The 26,514-nt window shown below is 49.6% G+C and overlaps 1 protein-coding gene and 1 pseudogene across 1 annotated transcript in view; both read left to right on the top strand.

The window, feature by feature from the left end:
* Positions 1–26,514, top strand: part of LOC119967688 (G protein-coupled receptor 137Ba-like) — a 51,693-nt gene that overhangs the window by 1,593 nt on the left and 23,586 nt on the right. The gene's annotated exons all lie outside the window — the stretch shown is intronic.
* On the top strand, positions 102–806 carry LOC119966897 (annotated as a pseudogene).

Below are 26,514 nucleotides of genomic sequence, written 5' to 3'. Positions count from 1 at the left end.
TCTGGAACCATTCTCTGACCCCGAAGCCAGAGTGATGCTAGGAGTCGTGTGATCTCTCTTTCAATGCTGACCTTTTCCGTGTGAGGATTGGGTAGATAGGATTTGAAAATGCAGATCTTTGTGAAAACCCTTACGGGGAAAACGATAACACTTGAGGTTGAGCCCTCAGATACTATTGGAAATATAAAGGCTACCATTCAGGACAAAGAAGGTATTCCCCCTGATCAGCAGTGACTGATGTTTGCTGGAAAGCAGTGGGTGGATGGCCGTACACTCTCTGATTACAACATCCAAAAGGAGTCAACTTTGAGCAGCACAGTGACGCAGTGGTTAGCCCTGCTGCCTCATGGCGCCGAGGTCCCAGGTTCGATCCTGGCTCTGGGTCACTGTCCATGTGGAGTTTGCACATTCTCCCCGTGTTTGCGTGGATTTCGCCCCCACAACCCAAAGAAGTGGAGGGTAGGTGGATTGGTCACGCTAAATTGCCCCTTAATTGAAAAAAGTGAATTGGGTACTCTAAATTTATAAAAAAACAAAGGCGTCAACTTTGCACTTGTATTGAAACTTCGTGGTGTTGGCAAAAGAGGAAGAAGAAGTCTTACACCACACCAAAGAAAAACCAACATAAGAGGAAGAAGGTCAAGCTTGCTGTCCCTAAATATTACAAGGTTGATGACTATGGACAAATCCGTTGTCTGCAGCGTGAATAGCCTTCTAAGGAGTAGTGCTGGTGTATTCACTTCAACAGACAATACTGTGGGAAGTGTTGTCTGATATATTGCTTCAACAAGGCTGAAGACATATAATTTTTTTAAAAAAAATAAATTTAGAGTACCCAATTAATTTTTTCCAATTAAGGGGCAATTTAGCGTGTTCAATCCACCTACCTTGCACATCTTTGGGTTGTGAGGGCGAAACCCACGCAAACACGGGGAGAATGTGCAAACTCCACACGGACAGTGACCCAGAGCCGGGATCGAACCTGGGACCTCAGCGCCGTGAGACTGCAGTGCTAACCTACTGAGCCACCGTGCTGCCCTGAAGACGTATAATTAAATGGATTACAATAAAACATGATGGAAATTTTTTTTAAAAGGAGTCATGTGACCTTTCATCAATTGAGGATTCCCAAGACATTGACTAGACTATCGGAAAGAAGGGCAGGGTAGGGCTTCTGGTGTGCACCATGGAGTAAGTGGTCACACACAAGGCAGCTCCTGCCCAAGGTTACAGAAAATAGCTCTTTTTTAAGCAATACAGGGTGGAATTTTGATGAAAAGGCATAGGTGAATGTTGGAGGAGTACTTTCCCCCAGGAATGGTATGTTTCTTGGTTACCAGACCCGCAGGAACAGTGAAAGATTTGGCTGAAGCTACAGTAGAGACAAAAGCCTCTTCCAGCATGCAGGCGGGGAAGGGAGAGCTTAAAGGCCTCAAGCTGACTAGAGGGCCTTTATTAAAGCTGAATTCTAGCAGCAGAGGGAACAACTGTGAAAAGATCTCACCAAGGCCATTGAAGAAACGGTGACGGCTGACTTCCGGTGACGGCGGGCGGGAGGCAGCCGCGGGTTGGAGGGCTCCCGTTCAGGAACGGCATTGTCGGGGATTGACGCCCGGTCCTAGGGACAGCGAAGGTGGTGAAGGCCAGGAGAAAGTACAGGGAAGGGATATGTCGAGGTCCAGTAAGAAAACGGCTGTGAAAACAGCTGAAAGTTTGTTGGGGAGTAGAAAGGTCACCGCGGGGTCACCAAGGAAAATGGAGGCTGGAGCATCAGGGGAGGCTGCATTGCTTACGGCTGAAGAAATAACTAAGGTAATGGCTGCGGAATTCGAAAGGCAGTTTACAAAATACATGGAGACAATGAGGAAGGAGATGAGGGATGTTTTGAAAGTGCTGGTGGAGGAGGCGATTTCCCCGGTGACGACGGCGGTGGCGAGCGCAGTGGCGAGGTGCGGGAGCAAGGGGAGGCGCTGAAGTGGAGGAGACATTATTGCAGCACGGCGTTCAACGTACGGCGATAGAGAAGGAGATGTGGAAGGTTATGGAGATTAATATGGATCTGCGAGGGAAAATGGAAGACCTGGAAAACAGGTCTAGGCACAGAATTTGAGGATTGTTGGGCTGCCTGAAGGAGTTGAAGGGCCGAGACCGACTGGAGGACCGACTGAGTATTTTGCCGCGATGCTGGCGGAACTATTGGGGGAGGGGGAGGATCCCTCCCGGTATGAACTGGATCGGGCTCATCGGTCGTGGAGGCCTGTACCAAAGGCGAGTGAGCCGCCAAGGGTAGTGACTCTGTGTTTCTGTAGGTACAGTGTGAAGGAGAAGGTCCTGTGCTGGGCTGAGCAGAAGCGGGTGGTGCAGTGGGCTAGAGCTGGTATATGTGTATACCAGGACTTTACGGTGGAGCTGGCGAGGAGGCGGGCTGCTTTCAACCGGGTGAAGAGGGCACTGTACATTAGCAAGGTGCAGGCGGCATTGTATATCCAGCGAAGCTGAGGGTGACTTACAAGCTCAAGTACTTTTATTTTGGAACGGCGGAAGCTGCGGAGGAGTTTGCAAAGGCAGAAGGACTGTGGCAGAACTGAGAAATTGAGAAATGGCCACGTGCCGATGTAACCTCATGACTGAATTTTTTGTTTTTTTTTTGTTTGTTTGTTTCACTGTGTGCTGCTGTATGGGTAAAGGAGCCGGTGTTGTATATATTTGGACAAGGGAAGTGATGGGACTTTAACTCAAAGTGAGGGCTCTTTGGGGTGTAGGTGGATATGCGGGGTTTGTGCGCTAAAAGGGGATTTCTGGGCTTTCCTGGGGTCGGGCAAGGGGGAAAGGGACCCGGGCGGGGGCCATGCTGGCCGGTCTATGCCGGCCAGTGAACGGGAGTGAGGTGGGGGGAGGGGCTGCGGCCATCGGAGCCTGGCAGAACAGGGTCCAAGTGGTCTAGCCAGGGTGGAAAGTTGGAGGGGAAGGAACCGAGGTTGGGGGGAGGAGTTTTACAAGAGGTAGTGGACGGGAGGAGTTGGGAAGGAGTTGGGGGGGGGGGGGGGTGGCTTACAACTCTTGGGTATCATGTACGGCGCTCTTTCAGAGGTTGGACGGCATTGAGTATGTGGGGGGGAGTGGTCTCTATGGTGACCATGGGTGGTCCTGGACTCTTTTTTCTTTTTCTCCTTTGTTTTTTGTTTCCACTGTGGGAGGGTTTGTTTTATTGGATGCATATATTGACAGGAGGGCCGTTGCTGGGGTGGTGGGAGGCTATTCGGTTCCCACAGTGCCGCCCATGAAGTGAAGGTTTGGAAAGAGGACAAATTCAATGGACAGTCTACCCAGATCACAGTCTGAATATGAAGCAATATTTAAGTATATTGAAAAATATTTCCAGCTCTCCACCTGTGCTTCTTTCTAATGCAAGTGTCCGGAAATGAGAACATTGCAGCATATTCCCTCTGAGTCCACCTTTCTTCCTGGTGTCTCCAACTGAAAGCCTCCCAAGGTAGTAGGATAGTGACAACAGTTCAACTGGCCAAAGACCTATGTTGTATCAGTTCTGCCTCCATTCTGAAGACCTTTCCCCTTCTAGGCATTGACTGTCAGTCTTTTAGTTTTGTTGCCTGTGATAGAAATGTTGTGGTGAAAAGTCGAGAGTGACTGTCGTGGAAATTAAAATAAAGACAAATTCCTCAAGATTCGTTTTAAGGAAATTTATTTACACAAATATATTTGCGGAGAGAGAGTGTTCCAGCTGCAAAGCCACACTGCACTCTGAGATTCGATTGAAGGAAGCATATCTTTATAGTCTGAAATAACAGCTTGAAGTAAACAGGCATGTTTGTATTAAATAGACCTCGGAAAGCAGACACCAAACTTAGGCGTTGGTTCAATAGGATTTATTGAATTTCTGTAACAGTGCACAGCTTACTGTGGGTTGACACTCTACAACTCTAAGTGTGCTAACTCTAACTAACTAGATCAGACTAGCTCTGAGCCACGTGTAGAAGGTGCTAACTGATATATACACCCTGACTGTCACTACAGTTGTCACCAGTGGAAAGAGGCTGAGTGCTGATGCCTCGTGTGTCTTATAGTAGGAAAACCCCCCCTCTAGTGTTCTGTCTGGTGATTGGTTGTGTTATGTCCTGTGTGTTGATTGGCTAACCTGGGTGTCTGTCACTGCCTGTCTTTACGTCATTATGCGCATGAGTGCATATTATGGCAGTGGTAATGAATTCTACAGGCTCACCACTCTTTGGGTGAAGAAATGTTTCCTCATCTCTGTCTGAAATGGTTTACCCTGAATGCTCAGACTGTGACCCCTGGTTCTTAAGTGACTGAATGGCATTAATGGTGGAGTGAAAGGGAGTGGAGGATACGTTAAAGGCAAGGTTGGAAGGGCACAGATATTTCAGAGAGTTGTAGGGCTGGAGGAGTTTACAGAAGTGAAGAAAGGCAAGATGGTGGAATTTTTTTTTAAATTTAGAGAACCTAATTCATTTTTTATTCCAATTAAGGAGCAATTTTAGGATGTGCAATTCACCTACGCTGCACCTCTTTGGGTTGTGGGGGCAATACCCATACAAACACCGGGAGAATGTGCAAACTGCACATGGACAGTGACCCAGAGCCGGGATCAAACCTGGGTCCACGGCGCTGTGAGGCAGCAGTGCTAACCACTGTGCCACCGTGCTGCCCCCAAGATGGTGGAATTTTAATATAAGGGTGAGAATTTTTAAATCAAGACATCGTCATATCAGAACCCAATGTAGGTCTGTGAGTACGGAGGTGATGGATTAATGAATAGGTCTTGGTGCAAGTTTTCATATGGAAAGCAAAGTTTGGGACAAGCTTAAGTTCATGGAGGGTAAGATAGGAGTTAGGCCTGGGAGCATTTGAATAGTGAAATCTGGTAGTTACAAAGCCATGGATAAGGGTTTCAGCAGCAGATGGGCCAAGGTAGGGGCGGAGAGAGGCACTATTACAGATCTGCAAGTAGATCCACCTACAGCCCAAAGCTGGTGGGTGTGTTAAGAACCAGGGGTCACAGTCTGAGCATTCAGGGTAAACCATTTCAGACAGAGCTGAGGAGACATTTCTTCACCCAAAGAGTGGTGAGCCTGTGAATTCATTACCACAGGAAGTAGTTGATGCTAAAACATTGAATATATTCAAGAGACGGCTAGATATAGTGCTTGCGGCGAATGGGATCAAATGTTATGGGAAGAAAGCAGGATTAGGCTATTGAGTTGGATGATCAGCCATGATCGTGATGAATAACGTTAATGAGTGGAAATGATCTGCGAGAGGAGAAAAGATGACAAGCTGGTTGGTTATGAAAGGGTGGGGTGATCATGTTGTCCAGATTCAAATATGGAGGCAATTATGGACGCATTTTAGAAAATATTTTATTGAAGCATTTGTAATTTTCACAATTCAACATGTTGACATTTCTAAAACAACCACACGGGTCGACGCACAAAATACCCCCTAAAGCAGGGGTGGGCAAACTTTTCCGTGCAAGGGCCACATTCAGAAATTCACAATTTTAAAGGGCCGCATAGTATATTAAGTAAAATAATTACTTCACCCGGTTATGATTCTGGGCGCCTCATACAGAACACAGAACAGTACAGCACAGAACAGGCCCTTCGGCCCTCGACGTTGTACCGAGCAATGATCACCCTACTCAAGTCAACGTATCCACCCTATACCAGTAAGTAACCCAACAGCCCCCCCCATTAACCTTAAAAAAAAATAATTAAAAAATTTTTTTTTTGAATGACTTGGTGGGCCGCATAAAGACCTTTGGCGGGCCGCATGCGGCCCGCGGGCCGTAGTTCGCCCACCCCTGCCCTAAAGGAACATAAAACAATAAACCACGCCCCCACTTCTCCCGCCCTGTCCCCAATTACACATATACTAAGTTCCCTGTCCTTATTTAACATTACCATGCCTCCTGTTTTCCTCCCCCCCCCCCCCACTTTTCCCTTTTCCCCCCTTACTGCTGACGTTCAATTTTTGTTGAAGAAATCGATGAACAGCCACCAATTCCAGGCGAATCCCTGAGTTGATCCTCTCAGAGCGAACTTGATTTTTTCCAGACTGAGAAACCCTGCCATATCGCTGACCCACACTCCTGACTCCGGGGGCTCCGAGTCCCTCCATCTCAGCAAGATCCGTCTCCGGGTCACCAGGGAGAAGGCTAGGATATTGGCCTCCCTCCCTCCCTTTGCCCCCGGATCCTCCGACACCCCAAATATTGCCAATTCCGGACTCAGAGTTACCCTACCTTCCAGGACTTCTGACATAACATCCGCAAATCCCTGTGAGAATTCCCTCAGTTTCGGACATGCCCAAAACATATGAAGGTGGTGATGAGCCATCAATTGCACGAGAGACGAGTTGCTATACAAAAGTTAGGCTTTAATAAGCTAGAACTTAGCCCTGCGGTTGTCTACAATAAAATGGATGACCGCCGGGCGCTCCGACTATTTATACCTCGGTAAGGAGGCGTGGTTAACTCAGCCTCTCGACCAATCGGAGAGCTGTCACATGACTGGTCTCAACCAATCGGTCGAGAGGCACATGACCGGCCAGGGCCAATGGTAAGCTGGTGTTCTGCACCAATGGCAGACAGCTATGCAAATCATATCACCACAGGTGGTTGGCCGGGCTACCCCCACACCGTCCATATCTGTCCTCCACCTCCTTGAAGAACCTACTCATCCGGGCTACCGTCATGTGGGTCCTGTGGACTACCTTAAACTGAATCAAGCTAAGTCTGGCACAGGACGAGGATGCATTTACCCTTCTCAAGATTTTTTCCCACAGTTCAGTTTCCAGCTCCCCTCCTAGCTCCTCTTCCCACTTCCTCTTCACCTCTCTGATAGGAGCCCCTTCCCACTCTAACAATTCCCTGTATATCTCTGAAACCTTCCCACCTCCAACCCCTGTTTTTGACAGCACTTTATCCTCAAGTCCCCTCATGGGGAGGCGAGGAAAGCTTGGAACCTGCCTCCGTACAAAGTTCCGCACTTGAAGATACCGAAACCCATTTCCACCCAGAAAATCAAACTCCTCCTCTAATGTCTAATGGGCAGCACGGTAGCACAAGTGGATAGCATTGTGGCTTCACAGCGCCAGGTTCCCAGGTTCGATTCCAGCTTTGGTCACTGTGTGGAGTCTGCACGTTCTCCCCATGTCTGCGTGGGTTTCCTCCGGATGCTCCGGTTTCCCCCCACAGTCCAAAGACGTGCAGGTTAGGTAGATTGGCCATGATAAATTGCTCTTAGTGACCAAAAAAGGTTACGGGGATAGGGTGGAAGTGGGGGTTTGAGTGGGTCGATGCAGACTCGATGGGCCGAATGGCCCCCTTCTACACTGTATGTTCTATGTTCTATGTCTCCAAGGTCGGAAAGCCCTCCTGGATGAATAGATCCCCAAACCTCTCAATCCCTGCCCGCTGTCATACCTTAAAGCCCCCATACAGCCCCCCCCCCCCCCCCCCCCCCCCCCCCCCGGGACAAACCGGTGATTGTCACAGATCGGACCACACTGACTCCATGTTCTGCCTCCATTGCCCCCATGCCCTTAAGGCTGCCACCACCACAGGACTTGTGGAGTACCGAGCTGGCGAGAACGGCAGGGGCGCCGTTAGCAAAGCCTCCAGACTCGTACCTCTGCAGGATGCTGCCTCCATCCGCTCCCAGGCCGACCCATCCCCGACTACCCACTTCCTGACCATCGATATGTTGGCAGCCCAGTAATAGTTAATAAAGCTCGGGAGAGCCAAGCCCCCTTCTCTGCGGGTCCGTTCTAGGAATGCCCTCCTCACTCTCGGGATTTTACCTGCCCATATAAACCTCGATATCGCCGCATTCATGCTTCTGAAAAAAGTTTTGGGACAAAAATCGGGAGACATTGAAAAAAGAAAAGCAGTCTCAGAAGGAACCCTTCCCGTCTGAACCCTCCCCGCCAGCGTCAGTGGGGGCACGTCCCATCTATGGAAATCCCTTCTCATTTGATCCACTGCTTTGCCCAAATTTAACTTGTGAAGCTGCCCCCAATCCTTGGCCACTTGAATCCCCAGATACCTAAACTCCTCCCAGCCACTTTAAAGGGTAGCTCCTTCAATCTCCTTTCCTGATCCCTGCCAGGATCGCGAACATCCCGCTCTTTCCCATATTTAACTTATTGCCTGAAAATCGCCCATATGGAAATATTTTAAAGTGGGGGACGTTCAAAGATAACTGATTAGGGACAATGGCATGTTTGAACCGACTAGATTGGATGCCAGGTTTGTGGTTGGGAGGAGAAGAGGGTGCCAGAAATGGGGGATTTATTCCTGGAGGGACGGTTTGCGAGTCTGGAGGAATTAGTGAAGTACAGGTTAGTACAGTCGGAAAGGTTCAGATACTTGCAGGTTTGGAATTTTGCTGAGAAGATTTTTCCAACCTTCCTGTTGCCACTGTCGTCGTTGGTGAAGGGGCTCCTGTCTTGGGGGGTTGGGGGGGGTGGGGACTAAGGCCCGTGGGAGGAAAATAAGAGGGGGAAGTGGAGGATGGTGTGAAGACTGGGGCAGGTTAGATAAAGTAGACGTAATCTGTGAGTAGCCATAGCTATAGAAGGAGTAGAGTCGAATCCAAGTAGGGGAATTGTTAATAGTTCAATAAACGTGTTGAGGTTATCTCCACGTCTGAACCTTCCTTTGTCAGAGTGCACATCAAGGAAGCAGCTGATGCTAAATCAAGAGCATAACAAGACAATCTGGAATATCACAGGGGAAAGAAAGCAGAAGCTTCAAAGTAGGTTGTGGCAGTTCCCCCATTTCTGTGCATTCCGCTTCTGCTTTTCATGTCTTCATTAATGTGGGGTGAGCCTGTGTAGCTGCAGTAGCAGCAAGCCCCTCCTCCCGCCAGCACCCCCCCCCCCCCCCCCCCCCCCTCACCAAGCTGGCTGCTCATTCTAGGCACTGCTATATTACCCTTGGTGGTAATATGTTGTGTTCTTTGTCTTTTCTTCCAGAATGGCCCATTGCGTTGATGACAAAGGAGGGGTTATTGGGCTGTGGGGATAGCGTGGAAGTGAAGGCTTAAGTGGGTTGGTGCAGACTCGCTAGGCCGAATGGCCTCCTTCTGCACTGCATGTTCTATGTTCATAAAATCCACCAATCATTCGATTGAAACAGAACTGATTTATTGTACAACTATTGTTTAAATGCAGATCGCACACTCTACTGTGTTAATAATAAAGTAATATTCAACCTGTCTAGCAGTACTCAATAATCTAAATAGTCACTAATTATACTATGATCTAACCTCGTGTTAACTCTATCCAATCTAATCTTCTCCTTGTGCTGTTCTCTTGCTTTGTCCTTCGCTGACTATCCAGCATTCCCTGACGTTTGATTTATATACAAAGAATTGGTGGTGCCCTCTGGTGTTTGAATTACACAGAGATGTGATAATTAACCCTTCATATACATCAGGGCCGGCTCAAGGCACCGGCAACTCGGGCTGTTGCCCGGGGCGCCATGTGCTCGGGGGCGCCAGAGACTCGGGTCCCGCGCATGCGCAGTTGGGCCGGTGCCAACCAGCGCATGCGCGGTGGCCGCCCGCCCCCAGGGCGGCCCCCCAGCTCGGTCCGCCCCCCGGCTCGGTCCGCCCCCCCGCTCGGTCCCCCCCGCCCCACCCTTGGGTCCGCCCCCCCGCCCCGCCCTCGGGTCCGCCCCCCTGCGTGTCCGCCCCCCTCGGCCCCGCCCCCCCCTCGGGTCCGCCCCGCCCCCCCGCCCCTCCTCGGCCCCGCCCCCCCTCAGGTCCGCCCCTCCTCGCCCCCGCCCCCCGCCCCTCCTCGCCCCCCCTCGGCCCCCCCGCCCCCCTCGGCCCCGCCCCCCTCGGCCCCACCCCCCCAAGGGCGCCGAAGTTCAGCTTGCCCAGGGCGCCAGCAACCCTAGAGCCGGCGCTGATATACATATATACATATGACTATATACATATCATTACAGACACCACTCCACTGACAGTCCACCATTTACAACCAAAGTGCTGCACTGTTGGAGTTGTTGTTCTTAGAATCAGATGTTATGCTCTCTGCCTCTTTCAGTGGATTGGACGAATCTTAACGACTCTATGGCACCAGTTGCGGTGGGGTGGCGGGGTGGGGGTAGTTCTCCTGGTGACCTGACCAATATTGCTCCATCAACCAATGCTGGGAAATACAAATTAATCAATCATTCATCTCATTGTTGTTTGCTACACATTTAAGACTTTCTGCACACTATCGTTCATTCCCCTTGAAATACTTCTGGGATGTTTCTGAGTCAGTGAGCCAGGTCGCTTTTTGGCAGGAGTTCCCAGGGAAATCCTGTTCATTTTTTTTCTCCATTCGGGGGATGTGGGAGTTGCTGGCTAGGCCAGTATTTATTGCCCATCTCTAATAATAATAATCTTTATTGTCACAAGTAGGCTTACATTAACAGTGCAATGAAGTTACGCCACATTCCGGCGTCTGTTCGAGTATACAGAGGGAGATTTCAGAAAATCCAATTCACCTAATAGCACGCCTTTCAGGATTTGTGGGAGGAAACCGGAACACCCAGAGGAAGCGCATGCAGATACAGGGAGAACATGCAGACTCCACACAGACAGTGACCCAAGCCGAGAATGGAACCGAGGACCCTGGAACTGTGAAGCAACAGTGCTAACCACTGTGCTACCATGCTGCCCATAATTGACCTTGAGAAGGTGGTGATGAGCCGCCATCTTGAACAGTTGCTATTCAGCTGGTGTGATTACACCACAGTGTCATTCGGGATGGGTCTTCAGGATTTTGACCCCTCGACAGTGAAGGAACGGTGATGTATATATTTCTAACAGTGGTTCTAGACGTTAATGGTATTTAGAGTGCTAATTACGTCATTTTGTACAATAGCAAAGGGATTACTGGGTTTTTGGCCTGGCATTTCTACTACTGGGAAGACAAACACAGAAACTTCATCCCTACAACTCTCCGATTCTCTGGCCCACCCAGTTCCAAAAGCCCTGCTGTTGAAAGAGGACGACGAGCTCAGCCGGAGAACCTGGGGATTATTCACCCAGTGCAGTTCGTGGAGTGGGCAGCACCAGTGGTCTCTGTGCTGAAGCCAGTCAAGACCGTCCACCATGAGATGATTATAAAATGACGGTGAACAAGGCCTCCCTGTTGGACAGGTACCCAATGCCAGGACAGGAATGTTTTATCAGGAGAAGGGTAGAATATTGTGGATAAGGGGCAGCATGTGGCGCAGTGGTAGCATTGGGACTGTGGCTCTGAGGACCCGGGTTCGAATCCCGGCCCTGGGTCACTGTGGAGTTTGCACATTCTCCCCATGTCTGCGTGGATTTCACCCCCACAACACAAAGATGTGCTGGTCAGTTGGATTGGCCATGCTAAATTGCCCCTTATTTGGAAAAAGGAAAATAATTGGCCACTCTAAATTTTAAAAAAAGAATGCTGTGGGTCGAAGCCACAATTCCCTGAGACTCAGATCAAATGAAATACTTGCATTTCTATAGCACCTTTCGCAATGTCAGTATGTTCCAAGGCACCTTCCAGCCAATGAACTACTTTTGAAGTACAGTGACTGTTGTTTTGTAGGGAGATATGGCAGCCATTTTGCAAATAGTGAGTTCCCACAAATGTCAATCTGATTATGACCAGATCATCTTGTTTTCAGTGATGTTGTTTGAAGGATAAAGTTTGATCATGAAACCAGGAAGAACTCTCATGTTTTTCCTCGAAATAGAGTCGCAGGATCTTTGACATACATCTGAGAGGGTGGATGAGGCTTTGCTCATGTGGAGAAACCTTTTTATGCAGCGAGTGGTTAGGATCTGGAATGCAATGCCTAAGATTGATGGCGGCAGATTTAATTGTGGCTTTCAAAAAGCCATTAGATAATTACCTGAAGAGAGAAGACGCAGGAGTAACTGAGTGCTGTGGCAAAGAGCCAGCATAGACTCAATCGCTTTTTAATTTTTAGCTTAATTCACACAATTAACAGGTTTCGCCCTGATTTTACCTAACCTCCACCTCCCACCGTGATTCTGCCTTGTGCGGACCAGCAAGATTCTTCCCGTACTTTCAGTACAGAAGAATAAAATTCAAAAAGAACTTGTGGGTTGATTGAATCAGAATCACAGAAATTCAACATCACGCCTGTAATCAATGGTAATTCTTTAATTGGGGCTGTTTACTGTAATCCCAGTTGGTCGGCCTTTCTCCACATCCTTTTGTATTTTTCCATTTCAATCGCTTTTCCAATTCCCTCCTAAATTACATTAAAGCTTCTGCATCAATAGCCACTTGTCTTAAAGAATTCAATATTCTAATAACTCTATTTAAAATATGACTGGGAAAGCATAAAATCGGCCAGATACTTATAGATAAATTGAATTGGATTGCATTGGATTTGTTTATTGTCACGTGTACCGAGGTACAGTGAAAGGTATTTTTCTGCGAGCAGCTCAACAGATCATTAAATACATGGGAAGAAAAGGGAATAAAAGAAAATACATAATAGGGAATACAAGGGCAGCACGGTAGCATGGTGGTTAGCATAAATGCTTCACAGCTCCAGGGTCCCAGGTTCGATTCCCGGCTGGGTCACTGTCTGTGCGGAGTCTGCACGTCCTCCCCGTGTGTGCGTGGGTTTCCTCCGGGTGCTCCGGTTTCTTCCCACAGTCCAAAGATGTGCAGGTTAGGTAGATTGGCCATGCTAAATTGCCCTTAGTGTCCTAAAAAATAAGGTTAATGGGGGGAAGGGTTGTTGGGTTACTGGTATAGGGTGGATACGTTGACTTGACTGGGGTGATCATTGCTCGGCACAACATCGAGGGCCGAAGGGCCTGTTCTGTGCTGTACTGTTCTATGTATCTATGTATCTAAGGTATACAATGTAACTACATAAGCACCGGCATCGGATAGGGGCTGGTTTAGCTCACTCAGCTAAATTGCTGGCTTTTAAAGCAGACCAAGCAGGCCAGCAGCATAGTTCGATTCCCGTACCAGCCTCCCCGGACAGGCGCCGGAATGTGGCGACTAGGGGCTTTTCACAGTAACTTCATTGAAGCCTACTCGTGACAATGAGCGATTTTCATTTCATTTAATTTAATGAAGCATACGGGTGTAGTGTTAATGATGTCAGTCCATGTGAGGGTTGTTTAGGAGTCTGGTAACAGTGGGGAAGAAGCGGGAAATAAGGCCATTCAGCTCAGCTGAGGTCACTCATCCAGAAAGATGTTGCAAGTAGAACTCGATTACCATGTCCAGTCAGAGCCTATCCATCCTGCCTTCAATTCCCTCCAGGAGTTTTCATCCTGCCGTCAGTGAGCTTGCAGATCTGAGTGAATCGTGTGCCACGTCTTAATGGTCTCTGTGTACAGAAGGTGCTTGCCAGTTCATAATAAGTGTAATAAAAATCTGCTTAAGACATGTAGCGAAGTTGCCAGAGAGTGAAGCTCAGGGTTTTGGTACATCACTCCACCAATGGTAGCCATGGCTTCAGCTGCCTAGGCCCTAAGCAATGGAATTTCCTCATAAATGTCATTATATCTCAATATCTCTTCCCTCCTTTAAGTCATTCCTTAAAACTTACCTCTTTGACCATGCTTTTGGTCACCTACCTTAATATCCCCTTATTTGGCTTGGTGACAAATGTTGTTTGAAGTGATGTTTTACTCTGCTAAAGGTGCTACTTGAATACAAGTTGTCGTTCTTATCTGCTTGCATCCCAGTCTGTCACTGAAGAGCACAGTCTCAACTGTCTCAATAATTGCACCGATTTCCTGGTAGATGAAATGCTTTAACCCGGTTTCATACCAACGGGAAATGTAACTCAATAGACCAAAATCTCCCTCTAGAGGCCACTGGGGGTAAAATATTTTTTCCACATTTAAAAAAAGATTAAACAGTGGATGAAGTTACACTATAGAAGTTCTAGGTCTTAATATCTGGCCTCATTTATGAAGAATGATCACCCACTTGGATACAGAGGCAGACAACATGTGTTGAACCGCATCAAACAAGAGATAAATGGCGAAGACTAGGCTTGTATTTCCTCAAGAACAGAGCTTCAAGACAATGTCCAACTGACATTTTAACTGTTGCCGACTTCTGCTCAGATCCACTTTTGGTGCGCAGACTGATGAGCATTTGCGACCAAAGTTTGAACTAGTCTCAGTAGCCTTGGCAAAAGCAAGGCCATGTTCTTTGAGAAGTGGGCTGACTGATCCTTTGCCCCTCAGCTAGGTTGCCTGAAGGTGCTGAGGATATTGTTCAGAGGGGCCAGGACATGCACTAAAATGGAAGGAGCGAGTAGTTATAGTGAAACACAAACTGGCCATGTAGAAGCAATGCTCCCTCTTTGCTGTGGGGATGAACCTGGTGATCAAGTGCGAGGCTGTCTCTATTACTGTACATGGCACATGTATGGCCCAATCCTCACTCTGAGCCATCGTCTCCTTTATCTAGAGGTTAAAAATGGACCACGTTGTACAGAACTGTAGACAAAGGAGAAAAAACGTGTCCAATATTATCCTCATGGCAACCTTTGTGTATGAGCATCAAGCTGCGTATACACCCTTGATTTGCAAACACCAAGTGTCACTACATGCTGATGTTCTACCTGACCCTGGTGTTGCAAAGGATGGGTCTGGCCTCAGTGTGGTGAAACACTCCATTCAGTTAGACCGTGCCATACCACCTATCCATCGTGGTAAAGTGGTCAAAGGTGTTCTTCTGAATAAACAAGTCCATCGGGCAGTGGTCCACATGTAATATCCACTAGGCCCTGTGGGAAAAGAAAATAATGGATCCTGTCACAGGATTCCTGAGCAGACTGTCAAAATCATTTGGGAGACGGCCTCATCATCAGAACTTTCAAGTAAGCACCAAGGTATTTGTCAGGTGGTGAGAAAGGCTCTCCCCATCAGATCTTTCGAGCATGCTTGGAGTCACAGCCCCTCGGCACGTTGCCTTCAAGATGGCTGTGGTGGAAAAGTGACTGATGTCCACCTCCGCTGGAATGTACCGTTGCAAAAAATGTCTGAAAAGAGATGCAGGCCGGGATTCTCCGATCCCGTGCCGTACCAGCCCCCTAGGAAGGGGTGAATACCTGGGCCTGAAGGCCCGTTGACGCCGGAGTGGCTCGCGCCGCTTTTGACGCCGGAGTCAGAACTTGGCCGTGGGAACGGAGAATCTCGGCCGGAGTGTTTTTTTTTTCGTTGAGGTTCATTGCAAGCAACTCAAGAAACGCAGGACTCTGTGCTTTCGGTCATAGTACACTGCAGGGTTGGCAGCTGTGTAGAGCCCCTTGGGCTGTATGCCTGACATGGAATGTTCATTGTAAATATCAAGAATATTGAAATTGTATTGAGGCACCTGAGAGTGAGACATGCTGTATGGAGAAAATTTGAATTTTATCGCAGTTTCTGTAATACTCAATTTGAAATGTTTTGGAATGTACTTTCAAGCTGACATTTTAAGACAATTAACGAAGTTCACAGGGCAAATAGAGAGAGAGACCATTTCCTTCGGGGAAAGTCAAGGACAAAGGGGATCACCTTAAATTTGGAGGTAGAAGGGCGGCACCCTGGTTAGCGCTGCTGCCTCACGGCACCAAGGTCCCGGGTTCGATCCCAGCCCCGGGTCACTTCCCATGTGAAATTTGCACATTCTCCCCGTGTCTGCATGGGTCTCACCACCACAGCCCAAAGATGTGCAGGGTCAGTGGATTGGCCACACTAAATTAGCCCTTAATTGGAAAATGAAAAACAAATTGGAGGAAGCAATGTCAGGCAGTGCTCGTCTCACAAAGGTTAGTGGAAATCTGGCACTCTCTCCTCCAAAACGCTGTTGAGGCTGTTCTTAATATTGAAATACTCAATTAGATTGATGGAATTTTGGTAGGCAAGGATATCATGGGATATGAAACCAAGGAGAGCAAATGAGTTGAGATGTATATCAGCCATAGTATAATTGACTAGCAGAGTAGGCTCAAGGGGTCGTCTGGCCTCCTCTTCCTATTTGATGTCTACCGAGAGGGGAGGGAATTGGGAAAATAAAATATCAAAATAGATTTTGTAAGTAACTATGAGTTTGAGAAGGGCGGTACAGTGTCACGGCGCCAAGAACTTGGGTTCGATCCTGGTCCTGGGCCACTGTCCATGGAGTTTGCACATTCTCCCATGTGCGTGGGTCTCACCCCCACAACCCAAAAAGATGTGCAGGGTAGGTGGATGGGCCACACTAAATTGCCCCCTTAATTAAAAAAATCGTAATTGGGTACTTTACATTTTTTTAAAAACTGAGTTTGAGATAAAGAACTTGATATAAGACATTTAGAATTTTATTGTAACTTATGTTATTTCAATTAACAATTTCATGCAAATATTTCTTTTTTAATAAATTTAGAGTACCCAATTCTTTTTTTTTCCAATTAAGGGGCAATTTAGCGTGGCTAATGCACATCTTTGGGTTGTGGGGGGCGAAACCCACGCAAAGACGGGGAGAATGTGGAAACTCCTCACAGACAGTGACACAGAGCCGGTATCGAACCTGGGACCTCGGCGCCGTGAGGCATCAGGGCTAGCCCACTGCGCCACCGTGCTGCCCATTTCATGCAAATATTGAGTTGTTTCACTCAGTTTGAGGGAGTCATGTTATTTGTAGTTCAGTTTGTATCGTGTAAGCTTTCTGGATAAATTTAAGCTGTAATAAAGGGTGACCCAGGTTAAGGCATTATCTCTACTCTAAAATGCCAGCACAGTTAGCCTGGGGTAGGGTAGGCCAGTAGAGGGGTTTTATTCAAAGTCTTGTAAATTTATATCACTGTAGGATTTGATACTGACTTTATACAGACCAGATCAATCTATCTTTATCCCTCAGTATAGATCAGGTACTGCCTTTGTGGTTGATCCAAAGAGAGTCTTTTGTCTTGCATTCAAACTGACATTAAAATATTCAGCAGGAGCCTCAATCGCGAGGGGCATGTTGAAAATCACAAAGCATTTTGGAGAAGTACTGTGGCAGCAATTTGTGGTGCTGGATTGTAAAAATTTAAGTAGCTCTATGTGAAATAATGGGCTGGATGGATGGTTAAAGGTTTATTTGTTTTGCAGGAACCTTGTTAGGGGGGGGGATGGGCTTTGAATTTAGTTCTGCTTTTTGGGTGACTACTTTACTAAAGTGATTGTTTCTTCACTGTTTTTTTCTGTTGTTTGTTCACTGGAGAACGTGATGCTTTAAAAATGTTTATTCATGTGGGGGGAGAGAGGAGAGTACAATAGGGAGACAGACTGCTTGGTGCCAGGGGCGGGAGCTATCGAGTCAGCATGGGTCAGCTGACTCTCGGAAGCGCAGTGGGGGGTGGACAGGTGTTAAGCTGGAGATTGACTTGGGGGATTGGGTTTTTAGGGTTGTTGCTCGCGGGGGGAGGGAGGAGGGGTGGAGCTGCTTTGCTGACAGGGGAGGAATTGTTTCTAGGGGACAAATGGGAGGTCGAGATTGGTGACAGCCCGAGTGGGGACTCAAGGAAGCGAAGGGCACGGGCTCGAGGCTGGCCTGAAAAGGGTGATGGCTAGTCGGCGTCGTGGGGGAGGGGGGTGGGGGTTGGAAGCCTCCCTGTCCAGGCTGATCACATGGAACATGAGAAGACGGAATGGACTGGTCAAGAGGGCTCGTATGTTCATGCATTTGAGGGAACTGAAGGCGGACATGGCAATGTTACAAGAGACACACCTAAAGGTTACAGACCAGACGAGATTGAGGAAGTTGTGGGTTAGCCCAAGTGTTCCACTCATGACGGGACTCAAAGACCAGGGGGGTAGAGATCTTGATCAGCAAACGAGTGGCATTCGAGGCAGGGAGAATCGTGTCAGACAAGGGGGTTCGGTACAAAATGGTGAGTGGGAAGCTGGAGGGAGTGCGAGTGGTACCTGTGAACATATATGCTCCAAATTGGGACAACGTGGAATTTATGAAGTGGGTGTTAGATAAGATCCCAGACTTAGAGAGTCACATAACCTGATCATGGGAGGGGACTTCAACACAGTCATTGATCCGGAATTGGACCGGTCAAAATCCAGGACAGGGAGGAGGCCGCATGCGGCAAAGGAATTGAAGGGTTTTATGGAACAGATGGGCCTCACGGTAGCATGGTGGTTAGCATCGATGCTTCACAGCTCCAGGGTCCCAGGTTCGATTCCCGGCTGGGTCACTGTCTGTGTGGAGTCTGCACGTCCTCCCCGTGTGTGCGTGGGTTTCCTCCGGGTGCTCCGGTTTCCTCCCACAGTCCAAAGATGTGCGGGTTAGGTGGATTGGCCATGCTAAATTGCCCGTAGTGTAAGGTTAATGGGGGGATTGTTGGGTTACGGGTATACGGGTTACGTGGGTTTAAGTAGGGTGATCATTGCTCGGCACAACATCGAGGGCTGAAGGGCCTGTTCTGTGCTGTACTGTTCTATGTTCTATGTTCTAGATGGGGGGAGTAGACCCATGGAGGTTTACACGGCCAAGGACGAAGAAGTTTTCCTTTTTTTTCACATGTCCACAAGGTATACTCTCGCATCGACTTTTTTGTTCTGAGCAGGGCGCTAATACCGAAGCTGGTGGATACTGAGTACTCGGCAATCGCAGTGTCCGATCATGCCCCGCACTGGGTGGATCTATGGGTTAGTGTGGAGAGAGGGCGATGCCCGCAGTGGAGACTGGATGTGGGGTTGCTAGTGGATGAGGAGGTCTGTGGGCGGGTTAACAAATCCATCCAGAACTACCTGGAAACAAATGATACGGGGGAGGTTTCTGCAGCGACGGTCTGGGAAGCTTTGAGTAGTCAGAGGGGAATTAATCTCGATACGGGCCCACAGAGAAAAGATGGAATGGGCTGAGAGGGATAGATTAGTGGAGGAGATACTCCAGGTGTACAGGAGATACTCGGAGGCCCCGGATGCGGAGCTACTGAGAGAACGCCGGAGGTTACAGGTGGAGTTTGGGCTGTTGACCACAGGGAAATCAGTGGAACAGTTGAGGAAAGCAAGGGGGGGGGGGCGATCTATGAGTATGGGGAAAAGGCAAGCAGAATGTTGGTGCACCAGCTCAGGAAAAGAGAGGCGGCCAGGGAGATAAGTAAAGTAAAGAGTAGAGATGGTAATACTGTCCTGGACCCAGCGGGGGTGAACGAGGTGTTTAAGGACTTTTATAGTAAATTATATGAGTTGGAACCCCTGGCTGGGATGGAGGGGATGAGGCAATTTCCGGATCAGTTAAGGTTCCTGAAGGTGGAGGAGGACCTGGTGGAGGAGCCCCAATTGAGATTGAGGAAATAATCAAGGGGCTGGAGGGCATGCAGTCAGGCAAGGCCCCGGGCCCTGATGGCTACCTGGTCGAAATCTATAAGATGTTTTCAGAGATGTTGAGCCCACTGCTGGTGAGGACATTTAATGAAGCAAGAGAGAAGGGCGTCCTCCCCCCAACAATGTCGCAGGCATCGATTTCATTGACCCTGAAACGGGAGAAGGATCCGGAGCAATGCGGGTCATACAGGCCAATTTCTCTACTGAATGTGGATGCCAAACTGCTGGCTAAGATACTGGCCACAAGGATAGAGGACTGTGTTCCGGGGTGATAGGGGAAGACCAGACGGGATTTGTTAATGCCAAGGCCAATGTTCGAAGGCTTCTAAATGTTATTATGATGCCGTCAGAAGGAGAGGAGGCGGAGGTGGTGGTAGCGATGGACGCGGAGAAGGCTTTTGATCGGGTGGAATGGAATTACCAGTGGAAGGCGCTGGGAAGGTTTGGGTTTGGTGAGGGCTTTATTGACTGGATGTGGTTGCTCTATCAGGCACCAGTAGCGAGTTTCCGTATGAACCGGCTGAGGTCAGGGTATTTTGAACTACATCGAGGGACAAGGCAAGGGTGCCCCCTCTCCCCGTTACTGTTTGTTCTGGCCATAGAGCCATTGGCCGTGGCGTTAAGAGCCTCTAGGAACTGGAAAGAGCTGTGGTTCGGGGTTGGGGGGGGGTGTGTGGAGCACCGTGTCTCGCTCTATGCAGATGACCTGCAGTTGTACATTTCAGACCTGTTGGAGGGGATGGGGGAAGTAATGCGAATCTTGGGGGAATTTGGCAATTTTTGGGGGTATAAATTGAACATGGGGAAAAGCGAGATGTTTGCGATCCAGGCAAGAGGACAGGAGAAGAGACTGGGAGAGCTGCCGCTTAGAATGGTCGGAGAGAGCTTTCGATATCTGGGAATCCAGGTGGCTCGGAAATGGGAGGTACTGCACAAGTTAAACCTATCCCGGCTGGTCGAACAAATGAAAGGGGACTTTAAGAGATGGGACATGCTCCCGCTATCACTGGCGGGAATGGTGCAGACTGTGAAAATGACTGTCCTCCCCAGATTTCTGTTTGTCTTTCAGTGTCTCCCCACCTTCATCCCTAAGGCCTTTTTCAAGCGGGTGAATAAGATTATTTCGGGCTTTCTGTGGGTGGGTAAAACCCCGCGAGTGAAGGAAGTGTTGCTGGAGCGCAGTCGGGGGGAGGGTGGATTGGCGCTGTCAAACTTCTGCAGTTACTACTGGGTGGCTAATATAGCCATGATTAGGAAGTGGGTAGTGGGGGAGGGGTGGGCATGAGAGCGGATGGAGGCGGCGTCATGTAAAGACACATGTTTGGGAGCACTGATAACGGCACCTCTGCCGTTCTCAGCCGGACCGATACTCCACAAGTCCCGGTGGTAGTGGCGGCCCTGAGAATCTGGGGGCAGTGGAGGAGATATAAGAGAGTGGAGGGAGCATCGATTTGGACCCCGATTTATAACAACCATAGGTTTGTACCGTGTAGGCTAAATGGCGGGTTCCGGAGTTGGCAGAGGGCAGGAATTAGAAGGATGGGGGATCTATTTATTGATGGGAGCTTTCCCAGTTGGAAAGCTTTGGAAGGTGAATTTAAATTACCAGCAGGGAATGGTTTCAGGTATTTGCAGGTACGAGACTTCCTGAGAAAACAGGTGCCGGCCTTTCCACTGCTGCCGCCATGGGGGAGTAGTTTCCAGTACCTGGGTGGGAGAGGGGAAGGTATCGGATATTCACCAGGAGCTTTCAGAGGCGGAGGAAACTCCGGTGGAGGAGCTTAAGGGCAAGTGGGAGGACGAGCTAGGAGGAGAGATAGAGGCGGATCTATGGGCGGATGCCCTAAACAGGGTTAATACCTCCTCATCGTGTGCCAGATACAATTTAAGATAGTCCACCGGGCACACATGACAGTAGCTAGGATGAGCAACTTTATCGGGGTAGAGGATAGGTGTACGAGGTGCGCGGGAAGCCCAGCAAATCATGTCCACATGTTTTGGGCATGCCCGAAGTTAGAGGGTTTTGGCAGGATTTTGCTAAGGCAATGTCCACGGTGCTAAAAACACGGGTGGTGCCGAGTCCGGAGGTAACGATCTTTGGAGTGTCGGAAGAGCCGGGAGTTCAGGGAGCGAAAGAGGCCAACGTCCTGGCCTTTGTCTCCCTGGTAGCCCGGAGACGGATCTTATTAATGTGGAGGGACTCAAAACTCCTGAGTGTGGAGACCTGGGTTAGTGACATGGCTGGATTTCTCAGCCTCGAGAAAATAAAGTTTACCTTAAGAGGGTCTACGCTAGGGTTCCCTCGGAGGTGGCATCCGTTCGTCGACTTTCTCGGGGAAAATTAAAAATGTCAGCAGATGCAGTATTCCAAGTGGAGCGGGGGGGGGTTGTTGTTATATGGTTGAGGTGCTTGAAGATTGGGCTGGGGGGAAATGTTTATTTTACCATGTTGATGTCATTGTTTTTGTTACTGTTGTGAAAATTTTCAAATACCGTAATAAAAATATTACTAAAAAAAAAAGAAAATCGCAAAGCATTCCCAAGATATTGTATCTGTTTTTGGTGAATGAGTGAAATACAATAATCTGCGTCTTTCGGGCAGGTTTTAACTATTTGGGCAATCCGGAAGGAAAATCAGTTCACAAGGTCCGGATATCTCCATTTCAGGTGCACATACGTTCCGCCAGCTCGTTGGCCAATTTAAACTCTTCATTCCACATCAGTTTTTTTAATTTACCAACCTCACTCTTCCCCATCTCAGTCAATTATCCTCCGCTGTACATCAATGGTTAGCATGTACACTTGAGTCAGAAAAATATGCAAACAAAATCTAAGATGTTACTTTAGTGCAGCATTTAGTGAGGGAGCATTGCAAGAGCGGTGCGGTGGCACAGTGGTTAGCACTGCTGCCTCACAGCGCCAGGGACCTATATTGGATTCCGACCTTGGGTGACTGTGTGGAGTTTGCACTTTCTCCCCCTGCCTTTCTGGGCTTATTCTGAGTGTTCCAGTTTGCTCCCACAGTCCAAAGATGTGCAGGTTACGTGGATTGGCCATACTAAATTGCCCCTTAGTGTTTAAATATTAGGTGGGGTTACAGGCGGGGGAATGGGCCTAGGTAGGGTATTCTTAAGTTGAAAGTAGAAGATCCTGGTTGGGATTCTCTCATCCTGAGGCTAAGTGTTGACGCCGTCGGAAACGCCGTCGCGTTTCTCGACTGCGTCAACATGGCCTCGGGATCAGCAATTCTGGCACCTGCGGGGTTCGCACATGTGCAGTGGCACCAGGGCTCCAGGGGCTGGCGCAGTAGAAAGGAGGCCTCCAGCCCGAGAGGCCGGCCTGCCGATTGGTGGGCCCCGATCGCGGTCCAAGCCACAACAGAGGCCACCCCTGGGGTCGATCCCACCCCCCCACCGGACTCTTCCAGGCCGAGGTCCCACCGGCTGAGAACAGATTAGAACGGCGCCGGTGGGACTTGGGTTTTCTGTTACGGCCGCTTGGCCCATCTCGGGCCGAGAATCGCTGGGGTGGGGAGGGGCGCGTAGAATGCCGGTCGTGGCGATTCTCCGGCCTGGCCCCGGGGCTGAGAGAATCCCGCCCCCTATAGTAAGTCCTGTTAAAAAAACAGAGCAGTTCTCCCTGGTTTTCCTGCTGAATATTTATCCGCCAAACATCATCACTAAAGTAGATTATTTGATCATTACCATTTGTGGGATCCTGCTGTGAGAAAGATGGCTGCTGCATTTCTTACATCATACAATGGCTACAGCTCAAAAGTACTTATTAGGCTGTACAGCACTTTGGAACACCCAAGGCTGTCAAAAGTAATACAATATAATTGCAAGTCTTTCTTTTTCTACCTCGGTAGAATAAATCACAAAGACAGCTCATCTTTTGAGTGAACCATCACTAGCTCTATATAGAACCATGGGAAGGCTGTAGCACCGAGAAAGGCCATTCAACCCATCATGTCTGTGCCGGCCAAATAACTGAGCAAAAAAAAGAAACTAGCCATTCATTTTAATCCCACTTTCCAGCACTTGCAGGTTACAGTACTTCAGGGGCGGGATTCTCCGACCCCCCCCCCCCCCCCCCCCCCCCCCCGGGTCGGAGAATTGCCAGGGGCCGGCATCAATCCCGCCCCCACTGTGTCCCGAAGACTCCGGCACAAGAGATTCGGCAGGGGCGGGAATCGCGCCGCGCCTATCGGCGGGCCGCCCCCCCCGGCAATTCTCCTGCCTGCGATGGGCCGAAGTCCCGCTGCTGTCATGCTGGTCCCGCTGGCGTGAATCAAACCACCTACCTTACCAGCGGGACCAGGTGGCGCGGGCGGGCTCCGGGGTCCTGGGGGGGGGGGCAATCTGGCCCCGGGGGGTGCCCCCACAGTGGCCTGGCCCGCGATCGGGGCCCACCAATCGGTGGGCGGGCCTGTGCCATGGGGGCACTCTTTTCCTTCCGCCTTCGCCATGGTCTTCACGATGGCGGAGGCGGAAGTGACGCCCTCCCCTGCGCATGAGCGGTGATGACGTCAGCAGCCGCTGACGCTCCGGCGCATGCGCGGACTTCTGCCGGCCAGCGAAGTTCCTTCGGCCCCGACTGGCGTGGCGCCAAAGGCCGTTCCCGCCAGCCGGCGGGGCGCCAACCAATCCGGCACGGGCCTAGCCCCTCATATTAGTCTTGGCCCCTAAAGGTGCGGAGACTTCTGCACCTTTGGGGCGGCCCGCGCCTGAGTGGTTCACGCCACTCCATCCCACCGGGAGCCCCCGCCGGGTAGGGGAGAATCCCACCCCAGGTGTAGATCCAGGTACTTTTTAAATAAGTTGTGTATTTCTGCCTCAACGACCAAATCAGCCAGAGAATTCCAGACACCCGGCACCCTTTTGTGAAAAAGGTTTTCCTCGGGTTCGATCTATTGGACTTGTCATGCCTGACTCGCAGGACGTATGACGTTCGCTATGCCTCGTGAGGTCTAACAAGATCCCTCAATGGGCGAGATCCAGATTTGTATATTAAGATTTGTATAGTTAAAATTTGTACAATTAAGCTCAACTAAGTATGTTTATGCCAAGGCGCAGGGCCAAACGGCCCTTGTCTTGAGGACCCCGAGCGAGCGCCATTTAGCACTGGTTTCCACAAACGTGGACCAGGCGCACCGGCACTTTGGGGTGGGGGGGGGATTTCTCCCAGGCGATCAAAGGCCCCCGGCTGGTCAAGCTCTGGGCAGGTTGGTACCCTGGCACTCGAGATGCCACCCATGCACCATGGCACCCTGGCGGTGCCATCTGATCACCTTGGCAGTGCCACTATGGAGCCATCCTGGCAGTGCCAGGTGCTGAGTGGCACTGCTAGGCTGGCAGGGACACTGCCAGGGTGACAGGCTGGCAGTGCCAAGGTGCCCAGGTGGCATCTTGCCCATGCCGGTGATCGGGCTCGAGGGTGCCCTGCCCTTTATGAGGTTGGATGCGGGGGCTTGGAAGACCCACTCATTGGTAAGTTGGAGCATTAGGGAGGTCCAGAGGCTGTGGTGGAGGAGTACAGAGATTGACCTCGTCCTGCATTGGTGAGCTGAGGTTCTTAGTGGAGGAAATGAGCCAAAAGTGAAGCAGAGTCCCGTTTAATAGTGGGGGTCGTTCTCAGCGATGTAAACGCCGGGAAACAACCCGCTGAAGGTGGCCAAAATGGGACTTGCTATTTCAATTCCATTAAATCGTGCCCCTCCTTTCAATCAGTTTAAATCTGTGCCCCCTGGAATTACCTCCTCAGTGAGGAAAATAAGTCTACCCTGTCTAGGCCACTCATAATATTGTAGCCCCTCACCTCCTCTGTTCGAAGGAAAACAGTCTAGCTTATCCAACCTCTCCTCACAGCTACAATTTTTAATATCTTTTATTTGTAACCAATAATTTGATTATCGAGATTATGTAGAACAACAATTCTCCTATCAATAACGAAAACTTACTTGTGGTAGTTGTTAGTTTTTCAATAAATGATCAAAGAGGCTAGATTAGCTTTCCATGATGAAACAAGCGATGTATATATATGGGCCTGGATTCTCCAACCTCGCGCTGGGTCGGAGAATCGGGCCGAGTGCCCGCCGAGCTCGGCCGAATCCCGCCGGCGTGGGTTACGTATGGCCCCACCCGGCGGGACCTCGTAGTTCTGTCTGTGGGGGCCGTACTGGTTTGGGGTGCGGGGGGCCTCCACGGTGGCCTGGCCCGCGATTGGTGCCTACCAATTGGCGGGTGGGCTAATTCCGTAGGGGTCTATATTTCTCCGCGCTGGGCCCCTGTAGGGCGCCGCCATATTGCCCGGGGGCCGGCGCGAAGACGGGAACCCACATGCATGTGCGAACTCGCACCGGCCGTGGTGCGCATGCGCGGACTCGCACCGGCCGTGGTGCGCATGCGCGGACTCGCACCGGCTTTCGGGCGCCGGAGCTGTGGACACCACTCTTGCGCCGTACTAGCCCCCTAGAAAGTGGTGGATAGCTGCCAGTTGAGGCCCGTTGACGGCGGAGTGCCTCGCACCACATTTCACGCCAGTGTCAGAACTTGGCCGCGGAATTGGAGAATCCCAGCCATGATATATATCAGCATTAACCCATCAAAAGTTAGTGTTGGAGGATACTTGGGGGCAGTTTGGCAGTCTGTTCCAAAACCTGTTCGAGGCCAGCCACGAGGACTAAGCCAAGGAAGAAAAGAAAATGAAGAACCAAAGGACTGCGCAACCCGGAGAGGGGAGGAGAAAAATGGGAAAACCACAAGAGAAGATGAAGAGTGCTGAAACCAATGAGGGGGGGGGGGGGGGGGGGGGGGGGGGGGGGGGAAGTGGGGATGTCATAGACCAATCCAGAGGGCAGCAAAATGTACATACGGTCAGTCAAATGAAGGACAAAACAAACCTCTCTGTAAAATAAAGCAGATTAGCGGGGGCAAGAAAAAATGTAATGTATATAAGCAACAACTGTTTATAAATTTGAAAAAAGCCAATAAAAAGATTTTCAAAAAAAAAGTTTGTGTTGGAATAGTTGGCCTGTGAATATTTAAACGAATTGTGCAATTGGCAGGCACATTTCAATCTATTTGGGCAACATTAATAGCTATTTGAGCGGAATAAATTCCAAATATTGCAA

The sequence above is a fragment of the Scyliorhinus canicula genome, chromosome 6, assembly GCF_902713615.1.
Source record: "Scyliorhinus canicula chromosome 6, sScyCan1.1, whole genome shotgun sequence".
Classification (NCBI taxonomy): domain Eukaryota; kingdom Metazoa; phylum Chordata; class Chondrichthyes; order Carcharhiniformes; family Scyliorhinidae; genus Scyliorhinus; species Scyliorhinus canicula.
The sequence above is the reverse complement of the archived record's forward strand: the minus strand, read 5'-3'. Positions and strand labels throughout refer to the sequence as shown.